Source organism: Callospermophilus lateralis, chromosome 6 (assembly GCF_048772815.1).
Source record: "Callospermophilus lateralis isolate mCalLat2 chromosome 6, mCalLat2.hap1, whole genome shotgun sequence".
NCBI lineage: Eukaryota > Metazoa > Chordata > Mammalia > Rodentia > Sciuridae > Callospermophilus > Callospermophilus lateralis.
Genome location: NC_135310.1, coordinates 128,408,222 through 128,422,081, shown reverse-complemented (window position 1 = coordinate 128,422,081; position 13,860 = coordinate 128,408,222). Strand labels below are relative to the sequence as shown.

The following is a 13,860-nucleotide window of genomic DNA, read 5'->3' as shown; positions in this document are numbered from 1 at the left end:
CAGATCTTAAACTTTACTACAGAACAATAGCAACAAAACCAACATGGTATTGGCACCAAAAAAGACTGGTAGTCCAATGGTACAGAATAGAGCATACAGAGACAAACCCATATAAATACAATTATTTCATAATAGACAAAGGCTCCAAAAACTTATATTGGAGAAAAGATAGCCTCTTCAACAAATGGTGCTGAGAAAACTGGAAATCCAGATGCAGTAAAATGAAATTAAGCCCCTATCTCTCACCATGCACAAAACTCAAAGTGGATCAAGGACCCAGGAATTAGACCAGAGACCATGTGTCTATAGAAGAAAAAGTAGGCCCAAATCTTCATCATGTCTGATTAGGCCCTGACTTCCTTAACAAGACTCATACAGTGCAAGAAATAAAATCAAGAACCATAAAAGAGATGGATTCAAACTAAAAACTTCTTCTCAGCAAAAGAAACATCAGTGAGGAAAATAGAGAGCCTACATCTTGGAGCAAATTTTTACCATATGCACATCAGATAGAGCACTAATCTCTAGGACATAAAAAGAACTCCAAAATCTTAACACACACCCACACACCCACACACACACACACACACACACACACACACACACACACACACAACAAATCAATAAATGGGCCAAGAAAATGAACTGACCCTTCTCAGAAGATGATATACAATCAATCAACAAACATATGAAAAAACGTTCAACATCTCTAGCAATTAGAGAAATGTAAATCAAAACTAAGATTTCATCTCACTCCAGTCAGAATGGAAGCTATTAAGAACACAAACAACAATTAGTGTTGGTGAAGATGTGGGGAAAAAGATACACTCATACATTGCTGGTGGGACTGCAAATTGGTACAACCAATCTGTAAAGTAGTATGGTGATTTCTTGGAAAACTTGGAATGGAACCACCATTTGACTCAGCTATCCCACTCCTTGGTTTATACCCAAAGAACTTAAAAACAGCATAATGCAGTGACACAATAGCTAAATTGTGGAACCAACCTAGATGCCTTCAATAGATGAATGGATTAAAAATGTGGCATATATACAGAATGGAATATTACTCAGCATTAAAACAGAATAAAATTATGGCATTTGAAATCCCAAAAAACCAAAGGCTGAATGTTTTCTCTGATACGTGGATCCTGGTCCATAATGGGGGGTAGGGGAGGAAGCATGGGACAATGGATGAACTTTAGCTAGGGCAAAGGGGAGGGAGGGAAAAGGAAGGGCCATGGGGGTAGGAAAGATGGTGGAATGAGATGGAATTTATTATCCTAAGTACATGTATGAAGACACAAATGGTGTGAATCTACTTTGTGAACAAACAGAAACATGAATAATTGTGCTCTATATGTGTACTATGAATTGAAATGCATTATGCTGTCATGTATAACATATTAGAATAAATAAATAGATAATTAAATGTGCTAACTTGAAAACATTATAGTAGGGCTGGATGTGGCTCAGTGGTAGAGTGTTTGCCTAGCATTGTGTGAGAACAACAAATGTGAGCCATAGATGCAGTCTCAAGTTTCCTAGTACATTTTTAAAAATAAAAAATGGATAAAATTAGTATTTTATTAAATTAGTACATTCAAAATATAATTTCTTCATGAAACCAATAAAAAAGAGTGTTGTCAAGATATTGTGCATTGCTCTCATACTTACCTTTTCTCATTACTACTGTTTGAGCAATCTGAGGGCTAAGAAGACCTCTATTTTAGGCCCTGCGAGGTGGTGACTGTCCTCCAGCTCCAAGGACTCTAGTATTTGCTGAACACGTCAGATTCACTGACACCTCAAACTCTGCAGGCAAGAGAAAAGCACAGCGTTGGAGTTGGACTGGGACCCCCCACCTCAGCTTGCTCCCTCCACTCCCAACCTTCTTCCAAATAGCAATACTTCAGTCTCCCCAAACATCAGGACTTCAGAGAGCCTTCATGGGGCACATAAGCGAAGCCACCATGCAATCCACTTGCATTTGGCCCAGAATTACTGACAGGAAGTCCTTCCTGAAGTCTGTCCACTCCCATTCCTGCTGCAGTCTGTTGTTCTCTAGTGTAGCCCAGAATGTTCAGGTAGTAATCAAATGTTCTTTCTCAGTAAATCCCATTTTAAGAATAATAATTAAAATAATTAAAAATTACAACCTTCTTTATTCTTACTTGGTTGCTAAATCACTCTACTTTCTGACACTCCTATCCTTTACTATAGACATTATTTATTAAGTCCCCCATCTGAAGGTAAGCTCCCTGAGGACAATGGATTTTGCCTGGCTTTGGTTTCATATACTTTAAGTGCCAGGCACATAACAGATGAACACTTGTTAAGGATTAAGTAAATCCAAGGACCAGATCTCCTTGAAGCCTAGTCTAAGAGAGGAAAGGCAAGTAGTTTTCTTGGATGTGACTGGGGGGTCCTCTTTGTGTATGCGTGTATGGTGGGGGCTACTTATGGCTTTATTCCCACCTGGAACCCCTCACACAACAAGCTCTATAGCATCCTCACACTCTGGACAAAGTACCAAGCTCAAGACCAAGAGAGGAATTCTGACCACTAACTGTGTTCACAGCCTCCTGGAGTCAGGAGGGGGATCCTGGCCAGGTGTGGGATGCTCCCTGTAGCCTAAGCTCCTGAATTCACCACTGTGTCCTGCCCCTGCTGTAGACTGTGGATCCCTCAGGAGCCTCCTCACTAGACCACAACCCCCAAACTCTGGGTCCACATAACAGGGATCAAAATAAATTCAAAACCACAGGACCAAAAATTTTGTGAAATGGAGATGACAAGGGGGTAAGGCCTGAGGAATGTAGGTCTCAAGGAAAAGAGGCAGGATGTTGTGTCCTGGATTCTGGGGGTTGTACAGAGGAGGCCCTTCAGGCTTCAAGAGGGTGTGTGATCTGATGTCTTGAAGAAGGTCCACCCTTGGCATCCAGAAGAATGGTGGTTGGACACCTTCATTTGGAGGTCTGAAAAGGTGGAGAAGGATCACCTCAGCATCCAGGGGAGATGCTGGGTGAACGCCTGGGCTCCCACTCATCACAGGTCTGGTTGTAGCCCCTATGGTTTTTAGCTACTGCCACGTCTATTCTTTTCTTTTTCTCTTTTTTTGGTGCAGGGGAATGAACTCAGGGATGCTGAACCACTAAGCCACAGCCCCAGACCTTTTTTGTGTTTTATTTAGAGACAGGATCTTGCTGAGTCACTTAGGGCCTTGCTAAGTTGCTGAGGCTGGCTTTGAACTTGAGATCTTCCTGCCTCAGCTTCCCAAGCAGCTGGGATTACAGGCATGTGCCATCATGCCTGGCCACATCTATTCTTGACCCTCTAAGAACACTGTTTCCCTGGCTGTCAGCTGTGTCAACTTCCAGCCCACAGCCCCATGTTCCTACAGAAGCTTCTGCTGACTTAAGACATCCAGATAGCCAAGGCTTGTTGCAGGATACCTGGGGATGGGCTTGACAAAGACCATAACATTATACCACAATAAGTGGGACCCGGGAACCCTGGAATCAGGACCAGGGCTGGACCCTTCACCTTCAAGCATAGGCCTTATTCTTCCATCAGGAGTTGCCACATAGGAATCATGTACCCCTTAGCTTTGAGCATTGAGAATGTGGAGTTGTGGCAAGCCAGCCATGGGCTGCATGTGTGAACGATGAGCATTGAGCATACAGGATGGACTGAACTGATGTTGTCCCTCTGTTTGGGTGGGCAATGTATGCATCTTTTCACATGCTCTGCCTATGATCCCCACATACCCATGAGATAGGCGTGGCCTTCCAAGATGTCAGTCAACCTGATGACAGCAAGACATTATGAAGCTAGACTCAACCCTCTGAAACCCGACCCCTTGCCTCATTTGAATATTTCTCCCTAATAAAAGGGCTCTTTCTTGCCTGCCTTGTCCCCCTGTGGGAGCTGTGGCTGAGGAGCGATCACTAAACCTGAAGAAAAGGTACTTTCTGTGTTTGTGTCTTTATTTAGTCCCCCAAATTCACTTGGAGTGATCCTGATCAGTTTAGTTGTGTGATGCAATACTCTTCCATACTTTCTTCTGTTCTGCCTGCCACCCCAGCATTAGTAAGTGTCCCTTTAGTCAATTCTCCTCTTTCATCTGATACTTTTCACATTTCTTCTCTGTATATTTGAATTATACTATACATGTAACACAGAAAACTGTCCAAAACATACGATGGCCTACTGATGAATGACAGCTAATACCTGTGTCACTACCATCCTAGTGAAAATGGAGGCCTTCTCCAGCACCCCAGCCAGAAGACCCTGAACTTCTCCCCAAACAGACCCATCCTCCTCACAAGCTCCTCACATCCTCCTCACTAGGCTGATCCTTCCCATGGCTTCTTTTTTTTGTTGTTTGATTCCTTCTCCTCCCTTTTCAGCCTCCATTTCCTTAATGTCCCCCTTTCCTCCTGATTTTCACATCTTCAGGAGGCTCCTTCATCACCCTTTAGTGGCTCCTCTACTCCTGCCCCATCAGTGTCACAGGTAAACGGGGAGCTGAAGCACCAAGCCTACGTTCTTGTGTCCCCATGAAAGAAAATTTAGAGTCACACATGAAAAGCCAAGCAAGAGAATTTTATAATAAGTGAAGGTAAGGATCAAGCAAAGAATGCTCAAAAGAAGAAGAGAGTATGTCATTCCCTCAGCAGAGAATGACAAAGGAAACTTGATACTACTTCCAAATTCATTGTTTGATATTTGCCAGTAGAAACGGGGTCCACCTTTTGCAATCTTCACTAATTTGATATTTAACCACTCCTTCATGTTGCTCGGGGTAGTTTTTGACTCTAGTTAGTCCTTTCCGTTATTGCCACAGTAACCATTCCATTCAGGGGAGCTTTATCCACAAGTCAATCCTGTGTTAATATAGGAGCTGGGTTCCATGACCAGGCAAACTTTACCTTAGTGTACCAGTGCTGTTAAAGTTCCTTCTGATACACATTGAGAAACCTATGGCTGTAAATCCTAGCTTTACAATGATCTCACTAGACCCTATGAAGGGTTAGCCCCCTAGACCGTTCCTTCTGGACTGTTTCTTCATTGGCTCCCTTTTTCCCTCTGTTTATTCTCAGGGTTAGTACACCTGTTTCCACCCCCTCACCATGAGTTACTCCTTTATTTATAAGGGCTTTTTTTTTGTTGTTGTTTGTTTTTGTTGCCAGGAATTAAACCAAGGGGCACTTAACCATTGGGTCACATCCCCAGCCCATTTTTCATGTTTTATTTTGAGACAAGGTCTAAGTTGGTGAAGCTGGCTTTGAACTTGCTATCCTCCTGTCCCTGTCTCCCCAAGTTGCTGGGATTACAGGTGTGTAGCACCATGCTGGCTGTTCATTAATATTAAATGCAATTTAAAGAAAACCACATGACCCTGTTACCTTATTCATTGATATTCCACTGCTCATTACTAATTACCACCTACAACTAGAATTAGAAAATCTGGCCCAGTAAAGGGGACCTTTGATCCTGGGAGCAGCAGCAAGAACAAATCTCAGGGATTCAGGGGTACAAGGCTCCATCCAGAAAATTGAGGGCAGGCATTATGTTTGCAGGGTTCGTCCAAGACCTGGGAACTTTCCTTTGTGGTATGGAGATCTAGATGCTCCCTGGGACAAGAGTCCACTATTGATCGACTGGGAAGAAACATATTTCATCTTGTTTTTTGAGTAACAGTTGGACATCCTGAATCTGACAAAAGGATGAAGGCTCCAATTTGTGCACACAGCCCTGCACAGTTGCTATAAGTCTAGGGAGACCCAGGACTCCCAGGTGAGCCCAGGACATGGGAGCTCAGGTCTTCTGTGTTCAGAAACATGGCCACACGGGGGCGCCACTGCACTGCCCTGGGAAGCTGCCAGGCAGCTCTGGAGAGGACCAGGCAATGGAAGGACTAGGGCAGAGATGATTGACTTAGAGAGGGTGCATTGATGTGGGGATGAAGATACTTCTGAGTTGTCTTTAAGGGCACAAGAGTTATAGGACGCTCCTACAAGAAATCCTGCCTATTTCTTAGATCTTTCTCCATTTTCTGGATAATAACCTGGAGAACTGAAAGAAGATTTATACACACACACACACATATATATGTATATATATATTATATATATACACACACACATACACACACATACATACACATGCATACACACACATGTACATATATATTTTTTTCATAAAAGCTAATGAAAATATGTTTCATACTTTATGTAAACACAAACACATATTTTTTCTTCCTACAAACTGTTTCTTTCCCACCTGTTCCTTTTTTTTTTTTTTGGTACTGGGGATTGAATTCAGGGACACTTGAACACTGAGCCACATCCCCAGCCCTATTTTGTATTTTATTTAGAGACTGGGTCTCACTGAGTTGCTTAGTGCCTTGCCATTGCTGAGGCTGGCTTTGAACTCCTCCTGCCTGGCCTCCCAAAGCACTGGGATTACAAGTTTGTGCCACCACCACGCCCAGCCCAATTATTCCTTTTTTAATTTTTTTTTTTCGTGGTACATGAACACAATACCTTTAGTTTATTTATTTTTATGTGGTACTGAGGACTAAACCCAGTACCTCACACATGCTAGGCAAGTGCCCTATCACTGAGATACAACCCTGGCCTCCAATTATTCCTTTTTAAACATAGACTTTAGCAAGGCCTGGTGTTGCACATCTGTAATCAAAGCTATTCCAGAGATTGAAGTGGAAGGATTCCAAGTTAAAGGTCAGCCTGGGAAGTTAGCAAGACACTGTATCAAAATAAAAGGAAAAGGATTGGGAATGTATATTAATGGTAGCATGCCACTGGGTGCAATACTCTGTATCATCAAAATAAATCAAAATAAATAAAAACATACATTATTCTTTAAAATAATATCTTCAGATTTAGAAAAGGTAACACAGAGTGCCTATAGATGGCACATTGTTTTACCTATTGTTAAAATCTTACATTATAATTATGCATACGTCACACTATTAAAGCAATATTGATAAATTAGTACTCAGTAGCATGTTCTTTTTGGATTTAATTAACTTTTTTTTGATGACCCTTTTCTGTTCCAGGTTGTCATCCAGGAGCTCCAATTCATCTCCGTGGGCTACGTGGATGACTTGTAGTTTGTGCGCTTTGACAGAGACAGCGACAGCGACGCAGAAAATCCCAGGGAGGAGCCTCGGGCGCCCTGGATAGAGCAGGAGGGGCGGGAGTTTTGGGAACTGGAGACTTGGATTGCCACAGGTAACGCACAGTAGTACCGAGTGTACTTGAACACCCTGCGGGGCTACTACAACCAGAGCGCGGGCGGTGAGTGCCCCGCCCCTGTCAGAGGTTGCGACCCTTCACGTCCCTCATGAACGGTCCCGAGTCGTCAGGGATCCCAGGCCGAGCTTCACCCCAAGGCTGAGGGACCCGCGGAGACCCTCGACCCAGAAAGCGCCCACGGGGACTGTGATTTCAGTTTAGGAGAAAAACCCGCGGGGTGGGCGGGGCGGGGACAGGGTCTCACACCTACCAGAAGATGTATGGCTGCGACGTGGGGACAGACTCCGTGGGTACATTCAGGACGCCTACGATGGCGCGGAATACGTCGCCCTGAAGGAGGACCTGCGCTCCGGGCGGACACGAGGCTCAGATCACCAAGAGGAAGAAGGAGGCCGCCGGTGTCGCAGAGCAACACAGGGCTTATCTGGAGGGCACCTGTGTGGAGTGGCTCACCAGACACCCGGAGATCAGGAAGGAGACGCTGCTGCGCACAGGTATGAGGGCCTGCAAGACACCTGCCTGATCCCCTGTAGGTCTCTCCAGCTTCCCACAAGGAGGGCAGGAGAATGACGCCCACACTAGACACCTCCTGCTCCTTGTCCAGCGGGGAGTGAGTGGGCCTGGACCCCCAGACGCTGCTTTCTCTCAGGACAAGTGAGGGATCCCGTCTCTCTCTCCCTGGCTGGTGGGAAAGACAATAAATACTGGACCACAGTTATCTGTTCAGGGACAGACAGTCAGGTCCACTCCAGCCTAGTGTTTTTGGAGGTCTGAGTCCAGGTTTTCCACATGTCTCAGCCTCTACCAAGACCAGAATCTGAAGTCTCTCTCAGGGTCCTGAAGCCTCTTCCACTGGGTTGTCTCAATTGGATTCTAGAAATCTCCAAGGAATGCGTAATGTCAGAAGCCTCAGTCCAGGCTTGTGTCTAGGTTTTGTGCTTCCTATCCACCCCAATCATGTCGTCCATTCTCAGGATGGTCGTTTGAGTGTTGCTTCAGACCCCTCGAAGATGCATGTGACTCACCATCCTAGCCCTGATGGGGACATCACTCTGAGGTGCTGGGTGCTGGGCTTTTACCCTGAAGAGATCACCCTGAACTGGAAATGAGATGGGGAGGACCAGACCCAGGACATTGAGCTTGTGGAGACCAGGCCTGCAGGGGATGGAAACTTGCAGAAATGGGCAGCTGTGGAGGTGCCTGCTGGAGACGAGCAGAGATACACATGCCATGTGCATCATGAGGGGATGCCTGAGCCCCTCACCCTGAGATGGGGTAAGGAGGGGGTGAGGACCCAGAACCTGTTGTCAGGAAAGCAGGAGGCTTTCTGGAGACCCTTTGCAGGGTAGGGACTGAGAGCTGGGGATCAGGGCCCCTCACCTGACTTCCCTTCTCCTCCCAGAGCCACCCTCTCAGGCCACCATCCCCATCTTGGGAATTGTTGCTGATGTGGTCCTCCTTGGAGCTGTTGCCACTGGAGCTGTAGTCGCTTTTGTCTTGTGGAAGAAGAAAAACACAGGTAGGGAAAGTGCAAGGAGCTGCTCTGGAAATACACGTCCTTAAGTCCTGAGCAAGAGAATCTGAAGAATTATTGCACTCCGCAATAACTTGGACTTTACTTCCGCTGGGATAATGAGAAATTGCTCCAGGAGTAGGTGTTACAGGGTGGGGTTGAGTTACACTCACCAGTTCCTTTGTAATTCTACCCCTTGCCCTTTTTCAGATAGAATGTTCTAAGACACAGCATCCCCTAATAAAAGCCAACTCCAGAACATGTGCTCCCTCTCTAGTCAGCCTCTTGTGACTTTCTCTTGCCCTTCTTATGGGAGCCTGAGGTTAGGAGCTGGGGAAGCATCCTGAAACTTATAAAAAGGTATTCCATGTCTGCGTAGTATTTTGAGTCACCCCAAATTCACACGAGTCACTTTGGTTCAGTTGCCCACGCTGGATAGGGGCAGCAGAAAAGTGCAGGGTCTGAATTTCTGTTTCAAGTATCTGGTAGAAGTGTGTCCTGCCTTGTTAACGAGAAGTAATATCTACAATTTCCTTACCCAACCTAGGATACTTTTTACTCTTTGTAAAGCACATATAAAATAAGGGAAAAATATATCCTCTTGATTTTTGTAGTATGAGGACCTGATTTCCAGCATTTAGAGGCCACAGGGGAATTTTCCTGCTCAGGGCAACCCTCCAGGGGAGCAATTGGCTCCATCCCTACCTATCTACTTTCTTCTTATCTCCTGATCCTTCCCTGCATCTGCAGTCACAGTTCTGGAGACTTCCCCAGACCTATCTCCAGACTGTTCTCTCACAGGATGCTTTCATCCTACAGGTGTTAAAAAAAAAAGGGCCCTATGCTCCAGCTGCCTGTAAGTATGAAGAACACTGATCCCTGAAGCCCATGGAATAGGGTAGTGGGAAGTAATGGGGGAGCTCATCTATCCTATAATTCCTCCACTCCCCACATCTCCTGTGGGCTCTGACCAGGTTCTGTTTTTGTTCTGAAACAGGTAAAAAAAAACAACAACAACAACAACAACAACAAAACAGTGCCCAGGGCTCTGATGTGTCTCTCACGGCTTAAAAAGGTGAGACTCTGGAGGCCTGAAGATAGATAGGAGTTGGGGAATGAGGAGACTCCTGAGTTATAGGGATTCTCACAGGGATTTTTGACATTTTGAGTGTTTAATGGATTGTTCAGAGTGTCTCCATTACAATGAATGATCTGAATCTGTTCATAATACTTTCTTTTACAGTGTAAGATAGCTGCTTTCTGTGGGACTGAGCAATACGGGATTTCTTCAGTTCTCTTTCTGCTCCTTAGTGTGATTTCCAACTTCTCTTTGTGCAGCTAACATCTAACTATGTCTATGTGTCTGTGTTCCTATCATCATAATTGGGGAAATGGAAAGAGGAGCGCATCCCTGATCATCAAGACCACTCCCTGCACTGTCATTTTGCCACATAAGCAATGAAAACAAGAAAATGCAGCACATACATAGCAGAAAAAGTAATCCAGACAATTAACATTAAGGCAGTTTGCTGCAGTCTGGCTGGGCACAAATCACGAGCCACTGAAGCAGGAACAAACTTTATTTTTGAACTGCAAGAAAAAACCTCACACACGCTCCTGGGGAAATCTCCCGAATGCCACTTGGCTCGTCCAGGAACCCGGCAGCAGGAAATATCTCCTCTGGAAAACCCTCCTCCTGCACTTCCCCAACCAATGGGAACTCTCGGGGAATCCCTGGAAATCCCCACGAGAGCTTGAAAGTAGTGCGAGAACTCAAAAGTAGTGGCAGATAGTAATGCCTCGCCTGTCAATCAATACTGTTGGCAAAATGCCAGGGGCCATACAGACTCCGCTGGCTCTCAACAGCAGTTATTGTAAATTAATTACTCATGCTCAGAAGGTTACACAAGAGACATAAAAGGTATGCAGAAAAATCAGTCATGATAGCTTGTAATTCCAGTAACTGGAGCTTGTAATTCCAGTTACTCAGGAGACTGAGGCAGGAGGATTGCAAGTGTAAGTTACAGCCTGAGGGAAAAAAAAACCATGTCTAAAAATAAAATAAGGTCTAGGGTTACAGTGCTTGCCTAGCATGTATAAGCCCTAAGTTTGATCCTTAGTATCACAAAAACAGATAAATAAAGAGGAGAGGTTACATAAGATTACAATCAAATTTCTGAAGATGAAAGTGTCTGAGATGTGAAGTGGGATCAATGGAGAATAAAAATCACTGGAGAATAAAAATCCGTGAGCTTGAAAACAAAAAAACAAAATCTGTTAAAAATTACACAAAGCAATACCTACAATGATTGTTGGGTTTATAACATATTCAGGTATGTATTTAAGGATCAGCACAAAAAAGAACAGGAAATACAACTATCAATAATTTCCATATTTTGCTGAAATTAAGTTAATATAAATCTGCAGTTGTTTTTGAGACAGTAAGTCCTAGAACCACCATTGATAAAACTACAGTGAAAAAGTTTTAAGGTAATTAACTAAGGGAATTTCCGTTACAGTACAGGGCTGCCACTCCCACCATAGGCCACTGCTCCATCAGAGTGGACAAGCCTGCTTCCAATTAGGACTCAAATGGGGAGACCCACTGCGGTTTCCACAGGCCAGGCTATTGCTGCCTGGAGTCTGGAAGTCAGGGCTGCCCAGCTGAGCCTTGGTGGCATCTGGTTTCACAGGATGACACCTGGAGAGACATTTGCTTCAATGTCTGTCTGACCCATATCTAATTTAAATTAAACATTTAGAGGAGACTACGGACATAAAACATTAGAAATGATTCTGGATTAAGATTTGGGAGGGTATTGGATAGATGAATGTTCTTATATGTAAAAAGGGTCTAGGGTAGGACAGAGTGCTTGTACAATCCCACCATTCCCCCCATGAAAAAATATTTGTTGAAATTATATTTCCAAAGTAACTGTTTTTGGGGACAGGGTATTTAAGAGATAATTGAGACTAAATATGGTCATAAGAATGGAGAGAAGGGAGGGAAGGAAGGAAGGAAGAAAGGAAATGGTGCAGCCCCCAAACAATAAAACTGGTGCCCCATAAGACAAATAAAAGATCTTCCTTCTTCTTCTTCCCCTTCTCCTTCTTCCCCTTCTCCTTCTGTTTCTCCTCCTTCTCTCTCTCTCTCCATTACTAACGTCCCCCCCCCCCCAAAAAAAAGGCCAGATTGTTACCAACTAGCACAATAACCCACTCTGGGAAGAAGAGAGTAGGACTCAATTGTTATTGGGCAGCTGTAATACTGCCTGGGAAGAAGGAAGCCAGGCTATAATTTTCTTTGCTCCAGAAAAATTTGAAATCAAATTGGTAGGAAAAATGGGTTTTATTCAAAGCCAGCTTTGAAGGAAGAGGGGTGAAATATAATTGTTTCAGAAGTTCCATGTCAGAAAAACTCTGGGACAAGCGAACTTTTAAAAGCAGGAGTGGTACATTAGGAAGAAAGAAGTCTCACAGGTTTTACCTCCTTAGGAGTCATTGTGGCCCCAAGAAATTTTACAGGTTTTGTCTATTTCTGAGTTTCTGGGCCTTCTCATATCAAAAGGAGCCAGGACTTCCTGGGCCAGCATCTGTGCCTCATCATTGTATAGGAGCTTTGTCAGGGTCCACAGGGTGAGCTTTCGTGAACTGTATGTGGAGAGCTACACTGACATCAGTTCATTTAAAGAACTCATCTGTGCCTGCACCTGATTTAGATGATGAGGCTTTGGAGTTGACACTGATTAGGTGATGAAATGAGATTTTTGGAAGTCTTGAACAGAAAGCAGTTTATTGTGCACGTGGAAGGAATATGAATAATTTATGGTCAGAAGAATAGCTATGGTGGCTTTCAGCTGATCACAAGTTCCTTGATACTCAAGAAGGGGAACTAGTTCCCTCTCCAGGAACACGGCTGGACTTATTAAATTCACTGCTAAGTGAAGAGACAAAGCAGAACCGATGGTGTGCAGCCACAGAAAAAAAGACACTGGGATTTCTTGATTGCTGTCCTCCCTCTTGCATCATTCATTCCTGGCTAAGTCATCTTCAACTGGACAGTCAACTAAAGGGAGCCTTCCATGGCCAGGAACTGAGGGCTGTGGCCAAGAGTTACAGGAATGAACTGTGAATGAGGTCCTTCCATGTCAATCAGTTCTGGTCTTGAACATTGCCCATAGAAAAGAGGCAAGATAATAAACCCTGGTACTATTAAGCTACTGTGATTTGGGGTGCTTGTTCCAAATCACTAAGTAATAAAAGTACAGGGAACGACTATGCGATCAAGGACATTTTTCTCTTCAGAAACAAATAAAGGCATCCAGAAGAAATTGGAGTGATTTATACAAATAATTGGTAGAAAAAGACTTCCAAATAACTTTAATCCACTGAAACTGCCCTACAAAAGTCTCCTCTTGAATGATTTCACTTGTTTTTAGAATTCCATTTTAATTTTATTGCTAGCTTTATTTTTTGCACTACTTTTATAGGGGTTTCCTTAGGATTACAGTGCTCATCTTAACTTTTCAGTGTCCTCCACTTAACATTGTCTTAGTTCACATAGAAATCTTTAGACTTCTAAACTGTCCCATTGTTATGTTTAGATAATATATCTAGATATATTTTATATATATATATATATATATATATATATATATATATATATATATTCAACATTCAAAGTCCCCAAGAAAAAGCTCTATTTGTATTTATTAAGTAAGCATAAATGGTCAAAGAGAGCCAGGCATGGTGCTACATGACTGTAAGTCCATCCTCTTGGGAGGCTGAGGCAGGAGGATTATAAGTTCAAAGCCAACCTCAGCAACTTACCAAGGCCCTAAACACCTTAGTGAGACAAAGGGGCTGGGGATATGGTTCAGTGGTTAAGTGCCCTAGGGTTCAATCCCTGGAGAGAGAGAGAGAGAGAGAGAGAGAGAGAGAGAGAGAGAGAGAAACGGAGAAAGGTCTTTTACATTGAGTCAGACAGTTGCCATTTCTGATGCTCTTATTGTAGGATTCTGAGTTTTCCACTGGTACTATTTGCTTTCAAACTGAAGGATT

General features: G+C 43.8%; 1 pseudogene; it reads left to right on the top strand.

Annotated features, from left to right (window-relative positions):
* Positions 1-5,815: 5,815 nt before the first annotated feature.
* Positions 5,816-8,849, top strand: LOC143402070 (class I histocompatibility antigen, Gogo-OKO alpha chain-like; annotated as a pseudogene).
* The last annotated feature ends 5,011 nt before the right edge of the window (positions 8,850-13,860 follow it).